Source organism: Thamnophis sirtalis, unplaced genomic scaffold (genome assembly GCF_051295495.1).
Source record: "Thamnophis sirtalis isolate CommonGarterSnake01/CBP01778 unplaced genomic scaffold, rThaSir2_p1.2 scaffold_3, whole genome shotgun sequence".
NCBI classification, from domain to species: Eukaryota; Metazoa; Chordata; class Lepidosauria; order Squamata; family Natricidae; genus Thamnophis; species Thamnophis sirtalis.
The window spans coordinates 126,884,128-126,900,427 of NW_028261383.1; positions in this window are offsets into that span (position 1 = coordinate 126,884,128).

Consider the following 16,300-nt stretch of genomic DNA (forward strand, 5'->3'; position numbering starts at 1 on the left):
TCCCCTTTCCCCTGCCTACCCAGAACTGCCAGAGGGATTCCAGATTGTACTGGCTAAAGCTATTGCAGATGGCATTACCTCAGGCATGCAGCACCAGTTTCAGGTAGCCAGATCCCAGTCTACCCGTGTGGAGCCACGGGATCACACAGCCAGGCCAGACTCTCCACCCCCAGGGACCACCGAGCATCATCACCTTCCATTACCAGTGAGGAATCAGAGTCGGGGGGGGGGGGGAGGACAGAAGGATTTGGGATTTTCAGAAGATAAGGATCCATCACCCTCAGAAGCCTCCTCCATTGCAAAGTTGTTTTCCCCCTCGTCATTCAGTTCCCTTCTGCGCAAGGCTAGGGCCACAGCAGATCTGGAGCCTCCTCCAGATACTAGCCAGAACCCCACCCCCAGCACTAGTGGGGAGAAGAAGAAGCAGGGCCCATTTCACAGGCCCCCAGTGGAGAAGGAGGAGATTCCAACTCCAGACCTTTTCATGGAAGTGCTCAAGTCCCAGTGGACCAAGCTAGGGTCCTTCCCCACCCCTGGGAGCAATGACTGTAGATTCTACAATTTAAATCCAGCTTTCACCCAAGTATTGCAGGTGCCTTCTATGGACGCTCCAGTGGCAGCCTTGGCCTCCGCTTCCTCCGTAGTAACAGGAGACATCTCCATCTGTCTTAAGGCAGAGGACAGGAGAGCGGAGCTGGTCATGCATAAGACCTTCCAGGCCACTTCATGGGCCATCAGGGCGGCGGTGGCCACATCCTTCTTTAATAGGTCCGCCATCTTGTGGCTGGAGCAGATCCAGGACAGGACGCCTGCCTTAGACGTAAGACTTCAACAGGACATCACGAAGCTGCTGGCGGTGACTCAGTTCTCAGCCGACGCAACCCTGGATGTGGTAAAGTATTCCTCCAGGGCTCTAACATCTTCTGTGGCGTCTAGATGTCTTCTATGGCTTCATCATTGGCAGGCTGATTTCCGGACAAAGTGGCCCCTGGGGGAGGCGGAATACACAGGAGACAAGCTCTTTGAACCCGCTCTGGACTCCATCCTCGTCGAGGATAGAATAAAAGGAAGGTCTTCCCGTCCACCACCAGATGCACAGACCACCGAGCGGCGCCATATGCCAGAAGGGCTTCGTACCGACCGCCAGAACAGGACAACCAGACTCACAGGTACTCTGCACCCAGGTACTCCAGACGGGGGACAGGCAGTTCTCCAATAAGAGGTTCAGACCCCAGCAGGCCAGCAAGCGGCCCTTTTGAGGAGGGGGCGGCCACTCCTTCCAAAGGGGCGGCCGCTCCTTCCGCAGGGGTAAGTGATTTGGGATCGAATCTACCCATCGGTGGTCACCTTTCCTTTTTCACAGCTCGCTGGGAAGGCATCACCTCAGATGCCTGGGTCCTCCAAACCATCAGGGTGGGACTCCACCTGGAGTTCCGCTCTCTTCCGCCCAGTAGATTCCGCACCTTTCCCTCCTCCAAGAACCTGGCTAAGCGCGCTCTCATCCACGAAACCATCCGCCATCTCCTGGACATTAGTGCCATAGAGCCGCTCCCGGAGGAGGAGAAGGGATCAGGATTCTACTCACACCTTTTCCTAGTTCCCAAAGGTTCAGGGGGATGGAGAACCATCTTGGACCTTAAGCTCTTGAACTCCAGGATAGTCTACCGGAAGTTCAAGATGGCCTCATTCAAATCCATCTTGGAGGGGGTCAGGGAAGGGGATTTCCTAGCCTCCATCAACCTCACAGAGGCCTACCTGCACATTATGATTGCCCCTGACCATCGCAGGTTCCTCAGGTTCTCCTACCAGGGAGACCATTACCAATACAGGGCCCTTCCCTTTGGTCTTGCCTCTGCTCCCAGAACCTTCAACAAGGTAATAGCTGCGGCCTACGTCCATTCCCTTCTGATCCGATTACACTGTTATTTAGATGACATCTTAGTCCTAGTCCCCTCAGCTCCCCGCGCAGAGAGGGATTCAGCTACCACCATCAGTACTTTGTCATCCCTGGGATTCTCGATTAATTTCGAGAAGAGCCACCTAACTCCCTCCACCAGGCTCCAACATCTGGGCACCATTATAGATTCAGTGGAGGGTAGGGTCTTCCTATCCTAGGAGCGTGGGGACAGCATCGTGGAATTGGTCCAGGAGATTCGCAGGCTCCGATCTGTTCCTGTAGCACTTCTCTCCAGGCTCCTCGGGAAGCTCATCTCCTGCATCAGGATCGTCCCCTGGGCTCGCCTCCACGCCAGAGACCTGCAGTGGTTCCTACTTCCCCACCAGAGGAACAGAACATCCGACCCAGCTTCAAGGTCCTAGTGGCCCCGCAGGTACTGCTCTCCCTTTGCTGGTGGAGGCCCTCCTCCCTGGCGAAGGGTTCTCTTCAGGGAACCGGACAGGCTGGTCCTTACCATGGATGCAAGTCTGTTCGGCTGGGGAGCCCACCTGCAGTCCCAGCTGGCCCAGGGCTGGTGGATGCTGACAGACCTGCGGAGGAACATCAACTGGCTGGAGCTAAGGGCAATCCACCTAGCCCTTCGCCGGTTCAAGCAGACGGTGACCAGGAAGCACGTCCTGGTTCTCACAGACAACGTGGCAGCAAAGGCTCACATCAACAAGCAGGAGGGGAACTCCGTGGCTCTTTGCGACGAGGCAAAGCACCTGGGGTGCTGGGCAGAGCGGAACCTCCTGTCAATTTGAGCGGAGCACATCTCTGGAGTGGACAACCAACAGGCAGACTGGCTCAGCAGGGAGACGGTGGACCACGGGGAGTGGCAACTTCACCCCAGCACCTTTGCCCAGATCAACCAGAGGTTCAGTCATCCGACGGTGGACCTCTTCACCACTCCATCGAATGCATAGGTTCCGAAGTTCATATCCTGGTTTCCCACATGGGGGGCAGTGGACTCACTACATTGCAGGTGGCCGGCAGGCCTCCTCTACGCCTTCCCCCCGCTCCCCCTCATACCAGGGGTCGTGAGGAAGCTAGTGGCAGAGAGGGCAGAGATCATCCTAGTAGCCCCTCACTGGCCACGGCGACCCTGGTTCGTGGATCTGATGGAGTTGTCAGTCCTTCCCCCCTGGCGTCTCCTGCGGGAGAGGTTAGAGCTGCGCCAGGGGAGTCTGATCCACCCAGACCCGGAGTGGCTCAATCTAACCGCCTGGCGCTTGAGCGGGAGCAATTGAGGGTGTCCCAGATCTCTTCTAGAGTCATCAGCACCCTGGAGGCTTCCAGAAGGAGATCCACTACCCTCATTTACAACGCGACATGGACCACCTTCGCCATCTGGTGCCAATCCAGGCAGGTAGAGCCATCATCAGCCTCCATCCCTCAGGTCCTGGACTTCCTCCAGGACGGCTTGGATAAAGGTTTGGCTCACAACACCCTATGCAGACAGGTATCGGCTCTAGCCACCATCCTCTGAGGGGAGGGTTCACAGTCCCTCTCCCAGATTCCAGTCCTTAGGGGAGCGGCCAACCTCTGGCCTCCGGTGGTCCACCAGTTTCCCTCCTGGGATCTTCCCATGGTTCTCCAGGCACTCCTGGAGCCACCCTTCAAACCCCTTAGGGAGGTTACCCTTCAATTTCTCACCCTCAAGTTTGTCTTCCTTGTGGCAATCACCTCGGCCAGGAGGGTTTCCGAGCTTAACGCTCTTTCTTCTAGGGCCGACCTCTGTACCTTCCACAATAACAGAATCGTCAGACTTGACCCGGCTTTCATGCCCAAGGTCAATTCCCCCTTCCACAGGGGGCAAGAGATCATTCTCCCAGACTTCTGCCCTCACCCTTCCTCCAAGAGGGAGAAGTCCTGGAACCGCCTAGACGTAAGAAGGGCCCTGCACATTTACCTCAAACGCATAGCCCCATTCAGATGGTTGGAGGTTCTCTTTGTCTCCTACCACACGTCTGCCAAAGGCTCCAAGGTCTCGCCTACCACCATCAGCAGGTGGATTAGGCTGGCCATCTCCAAGGCCTATGAGGCCTGAGGGCTGCCTGTGCCACAGGGCATTACTGCACACTCCACCAGGAGTGCAGCCACCTCAGCGGCCTGGGCCACCCAGGCCCCCATTGAGGACATCTGCAGAGCTGCAGCCTGGTCCTCTCCTTCACCATTCATCAAACATTACCGGCTAGATACCTATGCCTCGACCGAGGCATCCTTCGGGAGGCGGGTCCTGGGCACTCGGGGAACTCAGGCCAAATAATCCCTCCCATGGACATCTAGCTTGGGTATGTCCCATTCAGTGACTCCTCCCACACCCCACCTTGGAGACTGTCAGTTGGTCCTACCTGAACTGCATGTCTCAAGGGTGGGCATGGGAGCAGTCACTTCCTGCCCGTCAGGCGCCAGCGCCAGGCCTGAGTGGCATTCACAGACCATTCACGTTTCAGGAAGAGAAACTGCCGTTGGTTTTGTGTTCTCTTCCCTTCCAGGTTCTTCTTCCAAATCTTCGGTTAATCTGGGGAGTCACCAGGAGGAACGACCTCAGATTTCCTCAGTCTCCAGGCAATTGGGCCGTAACAATACCCATTCAGTGACTGCCCCCACGCCCACCCTTGAGACATGCAGTTCAGGAAGGACCAACTGACACTTTAGCATGGGATGTCATCATTGATATAATTGGCTCACCAAATGGCAAAATATCAAAATTTTAATACAGACTGACAGCTGCCACTTTATTCATTTAAAAGATTTATGTAGTCACCCACTTTATACTGGATTGTAAACCAGAAAAACACTGGATTGTAAACCAGAAAAATCAAGCCACCATAGTGGCATTACTAGCTACTTTGAGATGCCTCTGATCTGGACCACAGCAAATAGCACAGTCAAGTAGATAGTCTGTTGACAATCCAAGATGCAAATCAAGGCTGAGGATGTTCTAGGCATGGGAGAAATTGGGGAAAGAGTGGCAGAGTTGTTTTCTCCAGCTGTCAAAATCAGGCGGTATTCTCTATTTGAACAAAGCGGTTAAAAGATGAATGGCTGTAGATGCAAGCATTTCGTATGGACTCGTCAGTACCAAACTTACAATAACACAGATACAAATGTGTTATTATAAGTTTCGTATTGATGAGTCCACACAAAATCCTTGCATTTATACAGCCGTTCATCTTTTAACTGCTTTGTTCAAATTGTTAAAGGGGACTAACTGTTATTCTCTATGTTGCATATTTAGGATTTCATACATACAGAACACAGAGTTTGGCTTTTTCCCATGTTCTTTTATTCTCCTTTCAGACCACCAAGACTAATAGCACAGGAGGTTCTATCTCCCGTTGACTCGACCCACTAGATCCATCTTTGGACTTTTTCTGTTGGGGTAGACAGTAGAGGCATTGTCACCAGTGTTATCAAGGGTTGCTGAAAAGGCATTTGAATAGACCAGCCAATATGGATTTGTTCTAATAGAGCAATTAGACTAATTGCAGAAGCAAAAGGACTGCAACAGATCATTAACCCTGTGACCATAAATTTCCATTCTTAGTCAGGATAATGCAAAATGATGACATGGACATTGTGACACCAGAGCAGCCTTTCATTTGATGTCTTGCGTGTGAAGGACAGAATTTGCGTTGGGACATCATCGTGCATGTTTCATCACTTGCCCTCTTTGGCCCTACCCAGACACCTACCGTATGCATGTGATTAGGTATTAACAAACCTCAGTAAAAGAGCTCCTCTGTCTTACTTGTTGATGTTGCCTGTTTCGAAGAAGGACATTTCTTGTGGCTCAGGATTACAGTAATTTCATGGAGCATCTCTTTAATGTTATCACATATTAGTCAGCAGCCTCATCTCTCACCACCTCATTTTTTGATTAAGAAGGATATTCTCTGGCAGTGACAATACATAATCAATCTCCAAAGATATGAAGATATACCATGGCACCATGATTCAATCATGTGCGAGCTCGTGAACGGCCGGGAGCTCCTGCTCCGGCGTGGGACAGATGAAAGATCGGGAAAAGCATTGTGTTCCTATCGGCGAGCCCCCGCAGGAAAAGGGGCGAGCGGTGGGGTATGATCTGGAGGACCGGGCGGGGCAGTCAGCTGGGGGTTTGCTCTCTCGGGCTGGTCGCCTGCCTGTGTGGTTGTTGGCGGTCTTGCTACTTTGGTAGCGAAAATGGCGGCGCCCAGCAGCTTCTAATGACGCCGGCGCCTTTGGTCTGCCTCTTGATTTAAAAACCCAGGAGAAAACTTGGAGGAAATTCGGGGGACCTTTTGGAACAGCGCTACGCTATTCTGCCAACGAGGGGTGGCTGGCCCAAATGATGCCAAACGGAATTAAGTGGCTGGCTTTGCTGCTGCCACCACGGCTCTCCTCGCCCCCCCTCCCTTCTCCTCATTGTATCCTGGCTTGCGGTAGCCCGGGCGGCCTTTGCTTCAGTTTTTCGTAACTGGGAGAGCCCTGGAAGCTTTTGGAGCCTGCAGGACGGTATTGCCTTGTTGCCTGTCTTCACGGGGTGGTGTGGCTGCTTCATGTGGCGCTGGACGGAGGTGGACAGCTGTTGATTTACCATCACCACGACCCCTCCAAGCGCCCCCTCCCACTTCCCCCCCACCCCATTCGATCGGACACCTTCATGCTGTGGCCTTTCCTTGCCCTTTGGTAGCTTCCTGTTTTATTACTCTTACCACCTCCCCCCCCCCCTGCTTATGACCATTGGAGTGTTTATGAACTTTGGACTGCCTACGAACTTTGGACCTTGGTTTTCGGACTCCTGGATTTCCGGACATATAATCCTGTTTTCTCTATTACAACCATTACTATTTATTATTACTCTAGAGACACCACCTCAACCACCCAGTCCTCTGCCTCCCTCTACTATACTATCTGGGAGAGAAAAGAAGACGAACTATTTCATCTGCACCCCCTTGTCATCGATCTGATCCTTGTCTCCCTACTTCACGAACCAGAGACCTTACTTGCACAATTTTAACATCCATCTTAATATTTGCGCACCCCCCTTTTTTCTTTGTATGTGGAATGTATGTGTATGCCTGTGAATGAATGAACCCACTTTCTTTTACTTTATTATATTGTTGTATCTTATAAACTGTAGTGGGGTATGTTTGTGGGGAATGCTTGGTTGACACGTATGAGGGGATTGAGAGTGCGGTCTGGAGCCCCCTCCACTGAGTGCAGTAGCAGAAGTGGATGGGGGCCCGGATCCACCTCCCATCCCAGAATGCATGGCAGAAACGGCCTGCCGGGAAGAACGGAGGCTACAGGAGGGGAAGAGGGGTCTACGGGTGCGGGGATGGGCCGGTGCATTCCGGTCACAGTTGGGAGAGGCAGGTTTGACGGGAGTTACAGGGCTAGCCATTACCAGGGAAGGAGGGTTCGCTACGTTACAGCAATCCCTCCTTCCGGCCCTGATAGCTCCACTCCAGGACGAGATGGCGAGAGTTGTCAGGGCCCTGGTCTCAGGCTGCTGTTGCTAAATGCCAGGTCTGTGGTTCATAAAGCTCCCCTCGTCCAGGACCTAATATTAGACGAGGGGGCAGACCTGGCATGTATTACTGAAACCTGGCTGGGCCATGAGGGAGGAGTCCCCCTCACTGAAATGTGCCCAGAAGGGTTTCAGGTGCTCCACCAGCCGCGACACAAAAGGGGTGGGGGAGTGGCAGTCATCATCCGAGAGTCACTAGTCCCTCGTAGGATCCCTGCTCCAGAGTCTGTCGGGTGTGAATCCCTGCTGGTGAAGTTGGACCTTGGGGGTCAAGTGGGTCTGTTTCTAACGTACCTACCTCCCAACTGCATTACAACAGCCCTGCCTGTGCTCGCCCAGCTACTCTGTTTAGGATAGCACGCTCCCTCTTGAAAGGGAGGGATGCGGACGAGCCTCTACAGGGTAGAGCTGAGGAATTTGTTCAGTTTCTGTCGGATAAAATCACTCGGATTCGGACGGACCTGGACTCCACTTGGACAGCACCAGCCGAGATGCCGGGGGAGGATCTTGATCCGATTTTATGGAGTGAGTTTCAACTTGTCGCCCCTGAGGAAGTGGACAAGGCCATGGGAGCGGTAAGTGCCTCCACTTGTTTACTGGACCCGTGTCCCTCCTGGCTGGTCTCGACTAGCAGGGAGGTGACACATGGCTGGATCCAGAGGATTGTTAACACCTCTCTCCGGGAGGAATCCTTCCCGCATCCCCTAAAGGATGCGGTGGTGAGACCCCTCCTTAAGAAGCCTTCCCTGGATCCAGCCATCTTAAACAACTACTGTCCAGTCTCCAACCTCCCGTTTGTAGGGAAGGTTGTTGAGAAAGTGGTGGCCTTTCAACTCTGACGGACCTTGGATGAAGCAGATTATCTGGATCCCTTTCAGTCGGGGTTCAGGCCTGGTTACGGCACTTAAACTGCTTTGGTCGCGCTGATCGATGATCTCTGGCGGGCCAGGGATAGAGGACATTCCTCTATCCTAGTGCTTCTTGACCTCTCATCGGCCTTCAATACCATCGACCATGGTATCCTTCTGTGGCGGTTATGGGAGGTGGGAGTGGGAGGCACCGTTTTACGGTGGTTCTCCTCCTACCTCTCGGACAGGTCACAGTCGGTATTGGTTGGAGGACAGAGATCGACCCCTAGGCCCCTCAAATATGGGGTGCCGCAGGGTTTGGTCCTGTCCCCCCTCCTATTTAATATCTACATGAAGCCGCTGGGTGAGATCATACGCCAGCACGGGATCAAATATCATCAATATGCGGACGATACTCAATTGTATCTGTCCGCCCCGTGCCAACTCAGCGAAGCAGTGGAAGTGATGTGCCAGTGCCTGGAGGCTGTTGGGATCTGGATGGGAGCGAACAAGCTTGCACTCAACCCAGACAAGACCGAGTGGCTATTGATGCTGCCTCCCAAGGACAGTCCAGACATTCCACCTCTTAGCCTGGGGGGTGAAATTATACACCCCTCAGAGAGGGCCCGCAATTTGGGTGTCCTCCTGGACCCGCAGCTGACGTTAGAACACCACTTGTTGGCTGTGACCAGGGGGGCTTTTGCCCAGGTTCGCCTGGTGCACCAGTTGCGGCCCTATCTGGACCGGGAGGCACTTCAAAGGGTCACTCATGCCCTCGTCACCTCAAGACTGGATTACTGTAATGCGCTCTACATGGGGCTGCCCCTGAAGAGTATTCGAAGACTGCAGTTGGTCCAGAATGCAGCCGTGCGAGCGATATTAGGTGTACCTCGATACACCCATGTTACACCCATCTTCCGCGAGCTGCACTGGCTCCCTATTGGTTTCCGAACACGCTTCAAGGTGCTAGTCATTACTTTACATGGTTTAGGACCTGGCTACCTGAGAGACCGCCTCCTGCCACGTATCTCCCAACGACCAACTAGATCTCACAGGTTGGGCCTCCTCCAGGTGCCGTCGACTGGACAATGCCGGCTGGCGACTCCCCAGGGGAGAGCCTTCTCTGTAGCTGCGCCGGCCCTGTGGAACGATCTACCTGCAGAGATCCGGACCCTTACCACTCTCCCGGCCTTCCGTAAAGCCATCAAGACCTGGCTGTTCCGGCAGGCCTGGGGCTGTTGATCAATGTCCAGCCCCACCTACACTGAATGGATGATGTGCAATTTTAATTATGTACCTTTTTTTTAATTTTTAAATGTTTTTTATCTGTCTGTAAGCCGCCCAGAGTCCCTAGGGAGTGGGCAGCATACAAATTTTATTAAATTGGAAATTGGAATCTTGTGCTGGGGGAGGCTTACAAATCAAATCAATTTAAAACCATTATTATGAGCTTTAAGTCAAAGACACTACAATAAAAATGCATACACCTCTAGTTATTAATATACATAACTAAAAGTCAGTTGCAAAATATAATAAGAATACATAAGAATAAATTGATATAGCAACAGTAATACCGACAACATTGGCAATCATCAAAATTTATGCTAAATTTCAATCATTGGTAGGACAACCATTAATTGTTTATTTGTTTCATAGCATAAAACCAGGCAAATTTGGAAAAGATCTGTCAGGATGCTGGTCAAATAGATGAAATGCCCAATTAGTCTTGTGCTCTCTACCAGGATAGTTTTTTTTAAAAAAGTAAGATAGGTGAGTATTTTCTGAGATTCCCTGTAAAGAGAACAATGATGGAGCAGATCTCAGGCTTAGGGATCTGCAGAGCCATGATGAAGCCACAGAGGCTTCAATATCACAATGGCATTCAACATATCTGCTTCGGCCTCCTGATGTGGAGCTTTGTGCACAGGCCGGAGGGAAGTGCTGCTGGTGATGAAGATCCAGAGGGCCTTGTTCCAGTGGGACTGCATCATGGCCTGGAACTGGCTGACCATCTCAGCCCACTGAGCAGAGGTGGGTTCCTACCAGTTCGCACCAGTTTGGTAGAACCGGTTCGTCAAATCTACCGAACCGGTTAGAAGAGGTTCCACCAGAAAGCAGGCCACACCTACAGAAAAGGTTCCAAAATTTTTGAAACCCATCACTGACACACACTCACACAGAGAAAGAGAAAAAAAGGAAGAAAGAAAAAAAAGAAAAAGTGAGAGATGAAAGAAGAAAAGGAAAAAGGGACGGAGAGACAAAAGGATGGAGAGAGAGAGAGAGAGAAAACACATGGCTGGCAAGCCACTCCCACCAGGTCACATGGCCAGCAAGCCACTCCCACAAAGGAGGCCACACCCACAGAGTAGGTTTGAAAATTTTTTGAAACCCACCACTGCCGCTGAGCCTCCAAGCACTGGTACCTGGCCTCGCACTCCCACAGATCTTCCCTCTGCTTAGAAAGCCTATGCTCGTAGTTCTCAGTGAGGTGCTTCTGCTGAGCCTCCTTCTCGGTCAGATCCAATTTGAACTGAGCTGTTTTGCCAACTTTTTCTCATGGTGGCTGCTTAGCTCCAACAACTACTTCCTGTTGGGGGCCTAAGGAGCCCTGGTGGAGAGGCGAGGAGTGGCAGGGAGGGGAGGGGCAAGTAGAGGCCGGCGATGTGCCCCTCAACATGAGTGACATCGGGTTGGCCATGCCCACCCAGTCACATGACCACCTAGCCATGCCCACCCAGCCGGTCATTAGGCAGATCATATTAGTGGTTTGTGGGATTTAAAATTAAGAATTTAGTGGTCCCTGAGGTCCAAAAGGTTGGTGACCCCTGTCCTGCATGATGCAAAAATACTACTCAAAGCCTAGTTAAGACCTGGATACCAGGACAGAAACTGGGAGACTGAGTTCTAGTACCACTTTGGGCACAAAGCCAGCTGGGTGACCATGGGGAAGTAGAGCCAATTTGGCCTAGCAATTACAGCATCAGGCTAGAAATCAGGAGAATTTTAATTTTATCATAGTTCTAGTCTCACCATACACATGAAAGCCTATTTGGGAGAACCGGTGGTTAACTTTCTAAGCAGTTCGGAGAGCTGGTTGTTGGAAGAAATCTCATTTTGTTTTTCCCCACTTTACAGGGCTAATCCTGTAAGGAAGGCAGGAAGGAAACATTCTGGTGTTCTTTCTAGCCTAATCTTTATTGCCCTGCTTACAGAATCTGCCTCTCTGGTTAACCTTTATTACATTATAGTAGTAAGGCAAAGCACCCTTCGACATGAGTGACATTGAGTTCACCATGCCCTCCCAGTCACATGATCACTGAGCCCTGCCTACCCAGCTGGTCATTAGGGCAGAGAACCGGTTGTTAAATTATTTGAATTCCACCACTGCCTTGGGCCAATCATTCTGTCTCATCCCAGTTTGCAGCCTTGAGTTCTTTATTTAAAGAAGAATAATTAGGGTGGGATATATTTATAAATAAATAAATAATACAAATAAAACAAGCAAAGAAATAAACCACTTCCGAAAAACCTCGCAAGGAAAACTGCAGGGACTTGCCAGGATTCAAAAGCAAACTCCAAGACATCGGAGAACAAAAGAAAAAAAATTATACCCTCTTCCCCACCTTTTTGTTTTTATTTGTTTTTAGACTTTCCCCCCTTTTCATCTGCTTTTAGGAGTGAGGAAACAACATTTTCCCTTACACACGCCTCTCCATAATTTCGTGCAGCTGCAGGCTAATTTTAGCCGCTCTCAGCCTAATTATAAAAGTGTTTTTAGAAGTAATCAATTTGTGTTCTTGGAAGGGTGGTGGGGAAGAATGGAAAAAGATCTCTGAAAGACAAAAAAAATGAATGATTTCAGAGAGAAAGAGAAATGTCAACAAGAGGAAAGGAGGGGGAGAAAATGCTTGGCTCCATGCTCTGCTTTGCCTCCCCCAGCACAGGCATATGACCTTTCTCCTCAAGAGTCATCCCCAAGGAAATCATAGGGGGGGAGGAATGTTCACCTGTTTTATGAGAACACTGATTATGAGGAAGAAAAACATTTATGTAATCAACAAACTTCTCTCCAACTACTGCTCTCTCAAAGCAATACCTTTTCACATTAATCTGCCTTAGGGGACTTTCAATTTTTATTATTGAAGGCTTAATATTTAGTTTGATTATTTATGGAGCTGTTATATCTCTTCTCAGACCTAATTATGAATACTATCTTCTTGATAGGAGGGCTTCTTTCATTATTACAGCGCAAGAGATTTGATTAAATTTAATCATCAGGAACAGTTCTCAAAATCCAGCTGATATGTAACACAGCTATTTTAGCCAGAGTGATACAGTATGTTTTCCAAAGTTGGCGACTTTAAGATATTGAAATACATCTTAATAATACACATCTTAACAGTTGCCAACTTTGGAAAATATTGGTGTAATAAATCGCCAACCAATAGCCTGACTATAGGATTCTGACAAGCTAAAGATTCCGAAAAAGATTTTAAAAAACCATCAATCCAGTTATCTAACAGTGAAAAGCAGAATGAATAACTTATTAATTCTGAACTTGTCTAACAGCCTTGCAGTTAAGAATGCAAATATTTGAATCATTGGGGGAATCAGCTATAGTTTTCTGGTAAAGTTATAAATGAGTTGAGACAGTGTTTTTCAAGTCTGGTAGTAATACTAAAGCAGCAACACTTAATTACTAATGCTAATTGGCTCTGTCTTTAAAATTTAGAGGAAAGAAGGATACATTTTACATGTACAATTGTTTAATGTGTAACCATGTTTCTACAGAAATAATTGGTGTGGTAAAGCATTATTGTCTTTCTTACTATAGTTTTCATTTAGCTTTTAGTTCTTTTTTTTGTTTGCTTCTTTGTCAGCTTATTTTACCCAATGTTCTAATATATTCTGTTTTATTTGCTTTTACCAGTTCTGTCCATTTTTGTTTTTCACTTTGTAGTTTTATTTTAAAATAAATGTTATCAACTAAAGTATTGTCTGTTACTATATCCTCACCTTCTCATATTCCCATGTCATTTCTTCTGTAAGTATGAATTTTACCCTCCCTGTAACAGATTAGTTACTTTCTAGAAATGAAAGACAGGAATGTAATCTTTCTTTCAAATGTGAGGTTGATTCTTTGGTATTAGCCTTGCCTCATTTGAGCATTTGCAGATTATGGAAACTAGGACTCTGGACTTAATGGTCTTTTAGCAACCTCTTTCTTTTGATAGTTAAACCATCTCAGCCAGGTGTGCTCTTCACTAATGTTGATTTATGTAACATCAATCCCAAAACTGGTCTTGGTACCTCCTATAATTCGTTACATTTTCTAGGTTCTCAAAGGAACCTGAGATGTTCTTCCTTAGTCTCTTTCCACTGTGTTTGTGTACAAGGATTGATATGAAGTTGCTCTAGCCCACAGGTGTCAAACTCAAGGCCCTTGGGCCAGATTTAGCCCACGGGGTGCTTACATCTGACACACATGGCTGCCCTGGAAATAGTGAAGGACCGGCCTGTGGTGCCTCTGCCAGCAAAAAACGAGCTCCCAATTTCCATTTTCGGCTGGGACAGCATCCTACAACCCTCTGCCAGTGAAAATGGAGCTCAGGAGGGCCACATGCATGTGTGTGGCCCTCTGTGTGTGTCCGTACGGCCTTCCCAAATTCCATTTTTGCTGGCAGAGGGTTACAGGAGGCCATCACAGCCAAAAACGGAGATTGGGAGCCCATTTTTGCTCACAGAGCACTCGGGCCACCACAGGCGCCCCTGACATGAGTGTTGTCAAGTTGGCCACGCCCACTCTGATGTGGCCCTCAATGAAATCGAGTTTGACACCCCTTTGTTACAAAATTATTGGTTGAATTCATGCAGTTAATGTTCTTTCTACACTGGGGGTGATTTCAGCACATGCAGAGGCTTGTGTTGTTTGCCTCCTCTGACTTGATTAACATTGGGAGGCGTCCCTGTAGTCCACCTGTGAACCATGAGGGGTTGCTGAGCTTAACAAAGTCTACAGGGCTTGGAGTGAGAATGGTTTGCCCACAAAATTGTATGCTGTCATAACCATTTCCATAAGAACAGTTTCCTTGTTCATGGATTATATCTGAATATACACAGTATGGTGTCTCCTTGTGTTTTAACTATTGCAGTATGCACTACCTCTCTATGCTTGTAATAGCAATAGCATTTAGACTTATATACCCGCTTTACAGTGCTTTACAGCCCTCTCTAAGCGGTTTACAGAGTCAGCATATTTCCCCCAGCAATTTGGATCCTCATTTTACCCAACTTGGAAGGATGAAAGGATGGTCAACCTTGAGCCTGGTGAGATTTGAACTGCCAAGTTGCAGGCAACCGGCAGGCAGCAGAAGTAGCCTGCAGTACTGCACTCTAACCACTGCACCACTGTGGCTTTGGAAGGTTCACTTGTGCATTCAAGACACTCAGTCCTTTATCACTGGAGGGTGACTAGATCTTAACAAAAGCAGACAGTCAGTAGGCACTTTTATTATAACAGCACATCTGGCAAATGACAGCTAGCACCACCAGAGAGAAAATAGCATTAAATACAAATGATTCAGTGTAAGGAACATCTTTTAACTTAAAAAACAAAACAGATGCAGAGAGGCTGTCTGATATTAGTCTGAGCTATCATTAAACACTGGATACTGTGCTGATATTTGGCTCCATTTATTTAATTAAAATTTCTAACTTTTAATTAAGATTAAAATATTATATTTTACTCAAATGCTAGATAGTTAACTGCAAACCAGTATTGGGGAAACTGACAAAACAGAATATCCTCTTCTCTAAAGCTAGTCTATTGAGAACTTCAGAAAGATGAAACTTGGGTTAGTTAAGAGCTATAGGGATGCATTGGTTAGAATGTACTATTGCAAGCTAACTCTGCCCACTGTAGGAGTTCAATCCTGATTGGCTCAAGGTTGACTCAGTCTTCCATCCTTCCGAGGTGGGTAAAATGAGGACCCAGACTGTTGGGGACAATAGCCTGACTCTGTAAACCACTTAGAGAGGGCTGTGAAGCACTATGGATATAAGTCTAAGTGCTATTACTATTGCTTTACAGCTAAATTTTTTTGCAAATATTTAGCTAAACCTAGACAAAAACCACCTAGTCAAAATCACTTAATCTATGGCTGGAAGCAGCAGCTGAAAGTGGGGGATTAAAATTATGTTAACCTGTTTAAAGAAATAATTGTGTGTCTATAAAACTATTTCTAATAAATAGTTTTTACAGGGTTTTGAGATCTGCAAACTTGTTTAAAGGGAGCTGATAGAATTCTTGAATTTTTTAGTACCTCCATTAATTTGAATACAATCTAAATCTATTCTGACACCTAGTGGACATAAAAATAGATTAAAATGGAGACAGGAATTAAGCACACTGCTGTGCTCTTCTTACTCTCATCCTCTGTAAATAAAGAGAACAGATAAATGGCAGACTAATGTTAACCAAAGCGAAACGAAACGAGGACAGAATCATAGGGCTGGAAGAGACCTTAGAGGTCTTCTAGTCCAACTCCCTGGCCAAGGCAAGAGTCTTTATACAGGTAGTTCTCAATTTATGACCACAAGGGAGCCCAAAATGTATGTTGTTAAGTGAGTGCCCCATTTTATGACCTTTCTTGCCAGAGTTGTTAAGTGAATCACTGCAGTTGATAAGTTAGTAACCCAGTTGGTAAGTGAATCTGGCTCCCCCATTGATTTTGCTTGTCAGAAGGTCACAAAAAGCTATCATATGACCTTGGGACACAGCAATGGTCATAAATATGAACCAGTTGCCAAGCATCTGATTTTTGACCACATGATCATAAGGATGCTGCAAAGGTCATAACTGTGAAAAATAGTCATGTCCCTTTTTTTAGTACTGCTGTAACTTTGAACAGCCACTAAATGTACTGTTGTAAGTCTAGTACTACCTGTACTGTCCCATAAAAATTGTTGTGATATTCCCAGAACTCCAGGAAAATA